The 14,057-nt window shown below is 32.7% G+C and overlaps 1 long non-coding RNA gene across 4 annotated transcripts in view; it reads left to right on the forward strand.

Annotated features, from left to right (window-relative positions):
* Positions 1 to 14,057, forward strand: part of LOC102156697 — an 87,612-nt gene that overhangs the window by 33,861 nt on the left and 39,694 nt on the right. For 3 of the 4 annotated variants that reach the window (XR_005383946.1, XR_005383945.1, XR_005383947.1), the window contains one exon: positions 11,971 to 12,084. This is a non-coding gene — a long non-coding RNA (uncharacterized LOC102156697). The remainder of the gene's footprint in view (positions 1 to 11,970; positions 12,085 to 14,057) is intronic. The other variant, XR_005383948.1, reaches the window with a different exon arrangement.

Here is a 14,057-nt window from a genome sequence, read left to right on the forward strand (position 1 = left end):
CTCTAGAATGTCAATGTGTAAATCTACTATGACTGAGATTCCAAGCGAAGGGGGCTATTTTTGAAAGGCTTCTGGTTCTCAGCTCACCAACGTACCATTTCTGCTAGTGCTTCTTACTGTTAACGACCTAGTCTTCTAGTAGAATTTATTTCTGTCCCTATTACATTTCATTTAGCGAAGAAAATTCCAGTAAAATGTGTTAAGTCCTAAATGACAGGTGGAGTATGATTTCATAGGCCTCCTGAAATTTATGTGGGCAGTATTAAAATTTCTTGGCTGCATGCTGTCCAGATTATCTTTATTGAGCAAGAGCACTTTCTTCTGTAGTTGATTATTATTACTCAATTGTCCTCTAGCGACAGTATCAGGCTTTAAAAGCATAGATATACTTGCTAGAACATGCCTGCTTGCTCTTGGGGTTTTGCAATTTGAGAGTTTATGTTTTTGTTTACAAAAATTATAAGTTTTAGTTTCAATACATGTTATTATTACCATGCTATTAAAGTTGTCAAGCAATATCCTTTTTAATTTATTTTTATTCCCTCCAATTTATTTTCCCCTATTTTGTAACAGATCCCTATGTCCCTAGTAAAGTATTAAAAGTAGATTTTGCTATATTTATCATGATTACAGAAACAGAAAATACCATAATGACTATAAAAAAGTTAAAGCCAGTCCACGGTGGCTAATATTATGGGCCCTGGTTATAAATACCAAAAAATCAATCTAGCAGAAAGGGAAAAGCTAGGATTTAAAGCAAGCTGCTTCTATGGGCTTTCCCCTCAATTAAAATAGCTCAGTGCATCTTAAAAGAAAATAGTTAAAGAGCTATGGATTATGAAAAAAAATAAGTGCTCCAGATATCTTTTGTAAAAATAAATTTAATTTTTCTTTTTGAGCTAACACCCTATGTTATATCAGATATCTCAAGCAGCAGACCAAAGAGAATATTTCAATTTATTTTGGTAACATTTCCTTGAAATTATTTTGCAGTTAAGAACTTGACTTCATATTATTTTCTGACTACTAAGTAGGACACTGTCATCTTTTGAAAGTAAAAATTTATATTAAATTGACCATGTAAGTTAGCAGAGGCTCATAATGGCAAAGATTGCTTCCAGAGAATGATTTCTCAGATGCTTTGTAATTCCTGCACTGAATGTTACCATCTGAAAGTAACACTATGAAAGGAAATATATTTCTAAAGATGTGAGGGATTACCTTTATATTTCTAAAAGACAAAAACATGATAAAACTCTACCTGACAAATAAGCTGCATGTGTAATTTTAAGATTTTAATAAGATACATTTCTCATGTTATTCAAGATTTGGGGTAGTCTCTCTCTCTCTCTCTCTCTATCTATATTCTTGCATGTGTTTAAGAATGAATCCTGAAAAGGGACCATATTTTCCACCTGATTTTTTTCTAGTAAGGCAGTTGTTTTCTGTAATTTATGTATTGCTCATTGTGGAATCTGGGATTTGATTGTATTCTACACGTGACTTAATAAGTGGACCTCAATTGTTACATATGCTAGAAGATAAGAAAGTGCTGAGTTAGGGACATAGCACAGCAAGCAGCATGACCATCAGCATATTTGTGTCAGCTCACTCTGCCCCCAATTCTCTTTGGGGCAACATGAATGGCCAGGTTGCCATCCATGAAGCATTCATGTTACATACACTGTGGGGTTCTTCATAGTTGGGGAGCACTGACCTTTGGGAATTACTGCTTTTATATCAAGCAGTAAGTAAACCCAATTTTTATCTTGTAACACCTCACCTCTCAAGGTTGCTCACTACAAACACAATCCTGGGAAACAGCATAGGGAAAGAATTGCCAGAGGCTTGAGGCCCAAAGTGGGTTTCTAGTACTCATATGCTGCTCCTCATCCCAAATTAATAAACATAATTTAGACCAATTGCTTACACAGCTATAGTACACTTTAGAAGAAAACTTACAGTACTAGTGATGTAGTAGTGATATACAGCATATATTTTTTAATGAATTTTCCTGTTTTAAAAAACATGGAGTATGTGAAAACAATCAAAATTCCTATCGTGATTTTTTTAACAAAGTAATTGTTAAAATGATATAATATGTTCTCATAGTAGCCCAAGGTTTACAGGTAATTGAAAAATATAGTATTATGAAAACAGAGCTACTAAACAGACACTTCTCTCTTCATTTCTCAAAAATAAAAATATATCCTGGATGAACTTAAGGAGAAAATAGATAGTCAACCATCATACTTATAACATCTGTTTATTTGGATACAAGAGAGCTAGATGAAATTATATGACACTTTGGCACTATATTATTTCATATGTAATAAAAATATGCTAATTTTATAAACTTAAATATGATTTAAAAAGATATTCAGAGAGATACAACATGTTCTAAGAAACAAACATACAACTTTGTAAATTATTTTCCATACAATTTCAGGTAAGATGTAGGAAAATAAGTTTTATCCATTTTAATTTTGAAGAAGTTGAAGTTCAAATTATTTAAGTAGCCTATCTAATTTCTGGGACAGGACAGCTGCTTGCAGAAACAACAATCTTAAAATTGAATCGTTGAAGGGCTGCAAACCATAGCAAATCACATTATTTCTTCTTCCTGGCTTGAAATGAAAAGTATATAAGATCAGTATTATCCACATATTTTTGCTTATCTATCACTTACCGTATCAAATGACATATTAAAATCTACCGATTTTCTACAATCTAATAGTAATTGTCATTTTACATGTGTATGTCTTAACTTCACACTCAATGTATTAACTCCTTGAGAGTCAAAAACTTTTGAATTACAATTATTTACTGAAATATTGCATCATTTTTTATCCCCCATATGATTCTCCTTCAGTCTAAACTGGTTACTGGGCATCATAACTCCTTGCTTTGTGGGTTTGGAATGGGTTTAAAACAGAAGCAGTCAGGAGCCAAGCCTCTATATATTCTTTCTAATACTTAAATATATGCAAGGAATTCTGCTTAGCAAGAATATGGAAAAAGAATGAAAGAATATTTGGATATTGAGAAGGGAGTAGAAGCTCCAAAAAAACTGTGAAGGTAACATAGTCTATGGTCTCATTTCTACTTCTTTTCTTTTCTTTCTTTTCTTTCTTTTTTTTTTTTTTTATTAATGAGGTCTTTCCTGACCATTTTATTCAAATTGCTTACATGGTTTTTCTCCTTAGGCTTCTCTGTATTTTTCTGTATCAATTATTACTTTCTAACATACTGTATAATTTACTCATTGGCTGCATTGGTTGTAATTGTCTGTATTCCTCCATTAAAAAGCAAGTTTCATGAAGGCAAGCCTTTATTTTGTTCATAACTGATTCTTATTTTACCTAACTTCAAAAGTAAATGCTCTTTAAAAGGATGGCTGGCATTGCATAAATAAAGAATAAGAACATAAGAACACCAAAAAACAGAATTTTCTGGCTTGAGGGTGGGAAAGTGAAAGATAAATGCAGCTCACATGTAAAATTTTAATTCAGCAAATTTATAGAGGTATATGAACTGTATCCACTTATTTTATGAATCAATAAATAACTTTGAGTTTTTAATTAATTGGACTAATGGATGACATAGATGCAGTGTATGAATATTGTAACAGGTGACATTTACACTGATTAACAGGATAATTAAAGAATGTTAATAGTCACAGTGCATGAAAATGATTAACAATACACTACTTCATCCTTTTATATGAAAAGGAGGAATATAGCAAAGCTGCTATTCAAAAGATCAAAAAAAGAGGTCTATTTTTGTCAGACATATTTTAAAAATCCATTTTATCTGTAGTTTTCCTTTTCTTTTTCTATGAATATGCATTTTGTTAAAATAGAGAGAGAACTTGAATTTCTTTAAAATTGTGTGAGATCAGGGTCTTAAAAGCCTATAAAAGGCCAGTCCAAATATTTTGTAGTCACAAGGAATGAGCATATAAAAATTAAAGTGATAGTTTATTGAGACACATTTTCAGTATTCCCCCTTTAAATACATCTTACTATAATGAAAGTTAAATAAAGTGACAACCACCTGCTTTTCACTCTTCTGTTTCAAATTAATCCAGAGTTTTAGTTGTTATTTTTTTTTTAATTTTTATTTATTTATGATAGTAACAGAGAGGGAAAGAGAGGCAGAGACACAGGCAGAGAGAAGCAGGCTCCATGCACCGGGAGCCCCACGTGGGAATCGATCCTGGGTCTCCAGGATCGCGCCCTAGGCCAAAGGCAGGCGCCAAACCGCTGCGCCACCCAGGGATCCCTAATCCAGAGTTTTAAAAACCCTTCAACCTGTCAGGATCTAAGACATATCTTTGTATCTTCATTTAGCTCTATTTTTTTTTCTTTTTAAATTACTATTTAGCAGAACTACAAAGAACAATATTCTAAATCTTGTCTGTGGACTTCTTCTTCCACATTTTTATCTTCCTTACCTCAGGAAGATACTTCAGAACAGTGAAAAAGTACACAGTACTTGATGGAGCTATGAATTCTAGTTTTATACAGTAACAAGGGCAAATTGAAACACATTTCTGAGTATCATTTTTTTTCTTTTGGAAAAAGATGTATATAGAAAGAACCGGCCGAATTTTAGCATTAAAATGTCTATAAAAGTCAGAATTACATATTATGTATTCAGTAAATGTCCATTCAAGTTTCATTTCCCCAAACCCAATCCCAATACCTAACAATACTCTCCACATTGGCCTTTCTTTTTTTCTACTGAATAAACCGAATTAGTGTAAACTAGATTTTTATGATTCATACTTCTCTAGAGGTATTTTATTTTAATAAGTCTAAAGGGATATGTTAAAATAAAGAAATGAATTTCCAATCATGGAATAGAGATATTAGCAAACGATTTAAGAATGGAGAGTAATAGTACTTAAATTAATCATACCATGTAGGCAATTGCCTTGCTCTGCTCATAACTTAAATAATTATATCTCTTGTATATTCTCTTATTTTATTTTACCTTAGTTTAGGTTCTACATGGAGTTCCATAAAATTTTTTGAGGGGTTAGATTGAATGATGGGTAAGCTATATGTGGTGGAATTAAACAATGGAATGTCAATTAATATTTAAGAAAATGTTAATTGAGCATCTACTACATGCATGACATATTTCCAGGCACTGGGGATACGAATATAAGGAAAACACAGACCTAGACACATTTTGCATAGAAGCATCTACCTGTAACATGGAAACTATGGAAAGAATACTGACTTTAGGTAACTACAGCTAGACCTGTATATTAGAGTTAAGTCAGTTTATTATTGTGAGATTCAAAGTCCTCATCTATCAAATGACAAGGTGGAACTAGATAATGTTAAGTTTATTCTAGATACAAGAAAGTACACATAAGCTATTTGTACCAGTTGTCAATAAAGCCCGTTAGAAGATTTCAGCTAAAATGTTTAGCCAATTGCTAAAGATAGAATCTTGGGTAATTTGTGAGTATATTCATGAGCTGCATACTCAAGGGGAATTCATACCTATACACAGGCTCTTCTTTACGGAACTTTCTAGATACACACAAAAAAAGATAAGAGTCAAAGCCAGAGATTGAAGAAAGCTTCCTCTAGAGTTCAGGCCTCAGCATGGAGAAAAGCAACTGCTGCAGAAACAGTGGGAAGGGTGCTGGACTGCATCACCAACAAAATACACTGCAGCTGGGAGGGACAAGGCCATAAACCACTAGGAACCACCTTCTGCTGGGAAAGGAGGGATGGAATCACTAAGTCCCATCCATGAGACAAAGGGCCATAGCACCTACCCAAGACTGATGACCCATGATAACAACACAGCAGGACTCCCAACGTAAGGCTAGTAAGAGTTTAGTAAAAAAGAACTGTGAGGGGCACCTGGGTGGCGCAGTAGTTGAGCATCTCCCTTTGGCTCAGGTCATGATCTTGGGGTGGAGTCCTGCTTTTCCCTCTGCATATGTCTCTGCCTCTCTTTCTGTGTCTCTCATGAATAAATAAGTAGAATCTTAAAAAAAAAAAACTGCAAAAGAGGGGAAGCAGCAAGGAGAAACATGCTCTAGGTTGTAGGTACAAAAAGACATAAACTGAGTGTGGAGAAAATATGAGAAAAATCCTATAGAAAATCAGTCTCAATCTACCCATAAGGTAACACTAGAGGAACTGAAAATCATTGTTTCACTGAGAATAACTGTAGCAGCAACAAATGCCAAACCCAGCTCAGGTTGTCAATGATTCAAATCCCTCACTAGAAAGAAAATGAATTCTCATTTCCAGAAATGAATAATATTTATAACATTTTCTACTGTCATACAAAAGATGTCTGACATTCGACCAATAATGATGAGGCTCATAGAGGAGTAAGAATAAATCTACATACTGTCAAGAAACAAAGCAATCATCAGAATTAGATTCTGAAATGAACTAGATGTCAGCATTTTCAGACAAGGGATTGAAAACAAGTATGATTAATATGTTAAAAGCTATAGTGCATAAAATAAACAACATGAATGGAGAAACAGTTAATTTTGACTGAGAGATGAGAAGAGTAATGAGGAAATGGATATGCTATAAGTGAAAGCACACTAAAAGAGATGAAGGATGGCTTTGAATTCATTTTCAAGCCAACACAATTGAGAAAGCAATCAGGAAATAAGATAGATCAATACAAAATACTCAAGCAAAAAAAAAAAAAAAAACTCAAGCTGAAACAAAGTTAAATAAAAAGTGAAAAAAAAACCAACTACTACGGGACAATTTCAAATGGTCTAACTTAATTTGAATCTCAGAAGAAGATAGAAATAATAAATATTTGGAGATAATATTTGAGATTTAAAAAAAATCATAAAAAACATCAAAACAAAGATCCAAGAACTCAGAGAACATCAAAAGGCATGAAATAAACAAACAAAATGTCCCTAAACTCATAATATCCTAGTAGCTGAAGATTAATGGGAAGGAGAAAATCTTGAAGGTATCAAGAAAAAGAGATTCATTACATGTAGGGGGTCAAAGGTGAGAAATATAGCACGTTTCTTCTCAGAACAGTACAATCCAGAAGGTAAAGACGATATTCTTAGAGTTATCTAACACACCACACACACACACACACACACACACACACACACACTAGACTAACCCAGAATCCTATACTCAGTAAATGTATCTTTCAAAAATGGAAAGTAAGTACTGATTTCCTTAGAAATACAAAAAAAGGCAGAGAACTTATTAACAGTGGATTTATCCTAAAGGTATATTAAAGTGCTTTCTTTAGCCCAGAAGAGCAATGGCACAGGAGAGAAACCTGGATGCAGACAAAGAAATTAAAACTTTAGAAATGGTATTAATGAAATAAATTGATTTTTTGTTATATTTTAATTGATTTAAAATAACTGATCAAAGCAGAAACAACATGAATTAATTTTGTGTTTATAACTTCTATAAAAGTAAGACATATGACAAAATAGCAGAAAATATGGAAAGCCAATTGGAAATACCCAGATATTGAGGTCCTTACACAGCATACAAAGTAACATACCATTTGAAATTAGATTGCCATTAATTAAAACATATATAGTATACTCATTACTTTTTTAAGAGAGATATAAAAATTAAGCCAAAAGTAAAGACAAAATCAAATGATAAAATGTTTCTATTACACCAAAAAAGAGGAAAAACAAGAAACAAAGAACAAATGAAACAAATAGAAACTATAACTACTTAGAGGGCAGTTAATTATATGCTTATATCATATATTATATCATATATTAAGTCAACTTATATATAAGCAGTCTAAACATACCTATTAAACAGCAAATACTACCAAAGATTGCCTGGGTGACTCACTTAGGCAATGGAATCTTGATCTCAGCTCAGAACTCAATCTTGGGGTTGTGAGTTGAGGCCTCATATCAGATTCCATGCTAGCATGGAGGCTACTTAACAAAAAAAAAAAAAAGCAAAATCTAACAATTCCAACAATTAGCTACCCATACAAACTGTCTTCAAATATAAAGATATAGATAGATTGGGGCACCTGGGTGGCTCAATGGTTGAGTGTCTACCTTTGGCTCAGGTCATGCTCCTGGGGTCCTGGGATCAAGTCCCGCCTCAGGCTCCTTGCAGGGAGCCTGCTTCTCCCTCTGCCTATGTCCCTGCCTCTCTGTGTCTCTCATGAATAAACAAATAAAATCTTTTTAAAAATAATATAGGTAAGTTAAGATTAAAAATATGTGGAATAATAAAACATGCAAACGTGAATCAACAGAGACCTGGGGATACTAATATCAAACAGAGTATATTCAGAAGTAATATTCCCAAGAACAAAGGAGGATATTACATAAAAATAAAAAGATTAATTCACCAAGAAATGTAAACCTAAATGCACATATATGTAACAACAGTTTCAAAATGCATTAAGCATAAGTAATAGAATAGATGGAACAAATACACAAAAACACAATTACAGTTGTAGACTGCAAAAGCCAATGGATTAAACAGAAAATCATAGGAAAATTAGAGAATACTTCGAGTCAAGTTAAAAGAAAACACAACTCATAAATTTTTTAGATTCAACTAACAAAGGGCTAGATAGTAATTATAATATTCCATGTTTATATTAGATGAAAGGTCTCTAATCAATTACCTAAGCTTATACCTTAACATGCTAGAAAAAAGAAACCTCAGTCAAGCACAAAGCAAGACAATAAAGAAAATGCTAAACACGACAGTAGAAAATATATTGAGAATGGGGAAAAAGAGAGAAAAACAATAAAAGTTAAAGTTAGCTTTTTGAAAAGACCAATAACATTGATAAAACACTAACCAGATTGACCAAGATATGACATACCTGGATTAGAAATGAAATAGGCACCTTACTACAGAACCTACAGATATTAAAAAGTTACTAAGTGAATGCTACAAATAATTCTATGCCAATTACCTAGGTGAAATGGTCATATTTCTTGAGACACAAAATCTTCCAAAGCTCATCAGAAATAATTAAACAAAATAAATAGCCCTATATGTTAAAGATATTCAATTTGTAATAATAAACCACTCAAGAGGGACAGTTCTAGGTTGCAATGTGGTCACTTGGAAATAGTAGCAAACATTAAGGAAGTAATACTGATTCCATGCACACTCTCCAGAATATAGAAGTGACAGACCGCATTTTATAGAACCAGAATCTATCTTGAGTCACAAGAAAAAAATGTGCCAATTCAAAAAAATGTAATTATAGGCCAATATGCTCCATGATCATAAAATGCACAAATATACAACACTACAATAGATACTAAATCTAACCACATGTCTAAAACAGCACATCATGAACAAATGGAAATTATGATAGGCATTCAGCTCATTCAAGGTAATTTACCACATCAGCTGATCAATGATGAAGAATCATACGATAATCTTTGATAGGTGAGGCAAAAACATTTTACAAAATTTAATACGCATTTATAAGTACATTTAGAACATTAGGACTAGAAGGAAACTTTCCAGATAAAGGGTTTGTACAAATCCTATATTTAGCAACATACTTAAAGCTGAAAGGCTGAATGCTTTCCTCATAGTGTCAGAAACAAGGTCAATATTTGAAAATTGATCATATTGTTTGAGTATATAACTTTAATTTACTGTTTCTTAAATTTTCATCCAAAAATTAACAGAAATTAAAACACCTACCACAAGGCATTATGAGAAGTAATTAAGTTACTTTGTAGTGTAGTGTAGTCTATGGCACATAGGTAACTGATATCTGATGCTTGATAAACATAAATATCAGATATTAGTCCAATACAAATATAGTAAGTTATAATTCACCTAAAACTTAAAAAAATGAAATATTTTGGTTATCCCTAAAGACTGGTTAGGACCAAATAGAAATTGAAATTTTATAAACAAAGAACATTCACAATACCATCAAAAGTATAGGTTCTGTATACCAAAAACTGCAAAACATTGATGAAAAAAATCAAAGAACACCCAAATAATTGAAGGGTTATTCCATGCTGATAGTTTGAGAAACTCAAAATATTAATTTTCCGAAACAGACATACAGATTCAATGCAATCCATACCAAAATCTTAGTAATGACTTTGTAGAAATTGCTAAGCTGATCTTAAAATTCATGTGGATAGACAAAGGAACTAGAAGAGCCAAAAAAAGGTGGCTTTTGTTTATTTTTTTGTTTTGTTTTTGGAAAAAAAAAAGTTGGATCATTCAAACAACTCAACTCCAAGATTCAGCTACGTTAATCAAAGATAGACATACTGAAATAGAATTAAGATTTTAGATTTGAATTTACAAATATTGAAAATATTCATTTTCAATGAATTGCAATTAATTTGGAACAACTATGGAAAGGTAATTCAGTGAAGAAGGAATAGTATTTTCAATGTCGTCCTAAAGAAACGGTATTTACCAATAAAAAGGATCCTCAATCCATATTTCTGAACATTTCTAAAAATTAACGCAATAGTATCATTGACCTAAATGTGAAATATGAAACCATAAAATTTATAGAACAAAACACAGAATACAAGTGTTTTAATTCCTTGGGATAGGCAAAGATTTCTTAGATACAATAGAAAGTACATTCCATAAAATTAAAAACTGAAAAATTGACTTTATCAGAGTAAGGATTTCTGTTCTTTGAAAGGAACTGTTAATACAAGCTACACACTAGAAAAATAATTGCAAAGTAAATATCTTGTAGAGAACTTTTATCTCTATTATATTAATATTATATATGTATGTATATAAATTTGTCTCAAAGGTAAGAAAATAGCATACCCGCCTAAAGATAGGCAAATTATTTGAACACTTTGTTAAAGAAGGTATATGAATATAAATTAAAACTACTTGAAGTTATAACTACTAAATAATAATAATTATTATTATAATAACACCAAATCCTGCTGAGTATGTAGAGTAGCTGTACGTAGGAGAGGTACAGCAGCTTTGAAAAACACTGAAAAAAAGTTTGGAAGTTTTGTAAAGTAAAACATCCATCTATACAATTTAGCAATTCCACTTCTAAATATTTACCTAAATTAAATGAAAAAAATATTTTCACCGAAAAACTTTATTTAAATGTTTATAGCATTGTTATTCACAATCTCCCAACTAAAAACAAGCCAGATATCCTCCAACTGATGAACAGATAAACTAGATCTCTACAATGACATAAAAAGGAATGGGTAGCCAATGCCTGCAATAACAACAAGTACTATCAAATGCATCCTTTTAAATGAAAGTAGTCATACTCAAAAGGCCACATGTTACATGATTCCATATACATGACATTCTGGAAAAGGAAAGAAAATAAGGTCAGAGAACAGATCACTGGTTGCTTCAGGATGATATGTCAACAAAGAGGCACTGGGAATTCCTGAGAGTGATAAAATTGATTTATATTTTGATTCTGGTGATTATAATGGCATGCATTGTCAAAACTCTGATTCTTTCTCTCATATTTTAAGCCTATCCCTAAGAAGGAAACCTTTGAGAAGAATCAGATTTATAAAACATCACGTATGCCTTTGGCCTTTGTAATGAATCAATTGTAAATAACATCTCTGGTTTGATTAAAGTTAACTGTCAAGTTATGTTTAACATAATAGAATACACTAAAAGAGAACACTTAGCAATTCTGGCTCAATATAAAATGTTAGAATAAATAGAACAAATTTTGTAGATTCACTAATTGACAGACATTTTGTGTTTATGTGCTTCGTAGATAGAGAAAGAATAGAAATGCAAGTTAAAATAGAAATGCATATGGAAACAGTTAAACGGCAAATAGCACAGAAAATGAGAAGTATATTTTTTAAAGGAAAATTGACTTCTCACTTGTTCAAGTTAGATCACTCTGTCAGTAATCTTGTTTGATTCTCCATACAACATCCATGGATCATTTTTCTAACTATTAAATAGTCTCTTTTTCTTTTTCTAGCAGTTTTATTCAGGTATAATTGATATGTTTAAAAAAACCTGTGCATGTTCAATGTATACAATTTGATGAGTTTGGACAAATGCCTACACCGATGACACTATCGCCGTGATCAAGGTAATAGACACATCCATCACCTTCAAAAGTTTCCATGTGTCCCTTTTGTATGGAAGTGTGTGTATGTGTGTGTGTGTGTGTGTGTGTGTTGTATTGTGTGTGTTAAGAATGTTTAATGTAAGAATTATCCTTTAAGCAAAATATGAGTGTACAAAATACCATGTTATTAACTAGACCTACCATGTTGTATAGCAGATCTCTAATTTGTTCATCTTACATAACTGAAACTAGAGATAGCATGGATGAACCTGACACATTATACCAAATAAAACAAGCCACTCTCAGAAGGACAAATCTGTATGATTCCATTTATGTGAGGAAATCTAAAGTAACCAAAATCGTAGAATAAAATGGTGGTTGCCAGGGGTTCCTGGGTGGGGGCATGGAGAGAGTCTCTCTCTCTCTCTCTTTCTCTCTCTCTCTCTCTTTTTTAGATTATTTGCTTATTCCTGAGACACACACACACACACACACACACACACACACACACAGAGACAGAGACATAAGCAGAGGGAGAAACAGGCTCCTCCCAGGGGAGCTTGATATGGGACTCCATCCCAGGACCCCAGGATCATGCCCTGAGCCAAAGGCAGATGCTCACACCCAGGCCTCCCTACTTAAAAGTCTCTTGACTGATTTTCCTAATTTAATTTTTGTCACTTTCAACTCTGTCCTATAAATGATTCAAGTTTTTCAAAGTGCTTCATTTTATTTTAAAGGTAGAAACACATGATATTGCCAGGGGCAAGTCATTTTTGACCTACAAAACAAGCAATTTCTTATTCTTTAACAGAGAAATGCTTGAATTCTTTTTGGGGCCTATTGGATTAGCTGGGCCCTACTTGTGTGTCTCCTGCTTAATTTTGCCATTCACACCTCTCTCTATATTCTTCAAATTCACTATCCTTTCAGTTTCTTTAATATTTCTTTCACCTTCACAATTAAGGTGTTGGTACTACTCTTCTTTTTATCTAGAAGTAACTGGATTTAATCAAGCATTCCTTACCTAATTGTTCATAGCTCAGAAAATCCAACATAATATTGTCCAGTACACACTCTGTGACCTTTCTGGACTAGATTGGCAGCACCTTTTCCCATCTGATAATCTTTTATGGTGCTTCACACTTATTAAACGTGAAATTGAATAATTAATAGTAAAATACTTTCTTTAACACCATTTCCACTAGATTATAAGATTTATCAGGGCAGAGGCTCTGGCTTATTTACCACCATATCCCCAAAACTGAATATAGACTTAGAAAATAGACTATACTCACTATGTTTTTAAAAATAACATTAAAATAATTAATTTACCAGAAAATAAAGAAGATCTAGTGCTTTTATTGTGTGTATGTACATGTGTGTTAGTAAATACTCATCAACCATGGTGAGAAAGACTTTACTGTCAAATGAGGGAGAGAATTTGTGCTTAAATGAGCAAAGGGGTGAAAAGAGAGAGACAGGGAACAAGAGAGAGAGGGAGGCAAAGCAAGAAACAGACTTAGCTGTAGAGAATCAACTAATGGCTACCAGAGGGGAGATGGGTTTGGGAGACATGTTGAACAGGTGATGAGGATTAAGGAGTGCACTTGGCACTTGGGATGGGTACTCGGTGTTGTATGGAAATGTTGAATCATTAATACAGTTATCTAAGTAATAATGATGACAAAAAAGTTTAATAGAGTTTATGAGTTACCAGTGTTTAATATTTAAAGCTTTTTGAATTTATTTATAAAGAACTGTAAAATGTGTTTAGTGTTTGACAAAGTAATTACACTCTGGGAACATGGCCTCCATTAATAATCTGCAAAGTTGAATGGCTTTAACGAACAGTAATTTTTCAGGGGACAATTTTTTGGTGTCAGTCATGTCTTACCTTTCCCTCCACAAATTGTTTCAGAGCTATCTATCTAACTCAGTTGAGAATCTCAGTGGCCATGCTTTAGGAAATTACACCCAAAACACAAAAAAAT

Source organism: Canis lupus, chromosome 34 (assembly GCF_011100685.1).
Source record: "Canis lupus familiaris isolate Mischka breed German Shepherd chromosome 34, alternate assembly UU_Cfam_GSD_1.0, whole genome shotgun sequence".
In the NCBI taxonomy this organism is placed as follows: domain Eukaryota; kingdom Metazoa; phylum Chordata; class Mammalia; order Carnivora; family Canidae; genus Canis; species Canis lupus.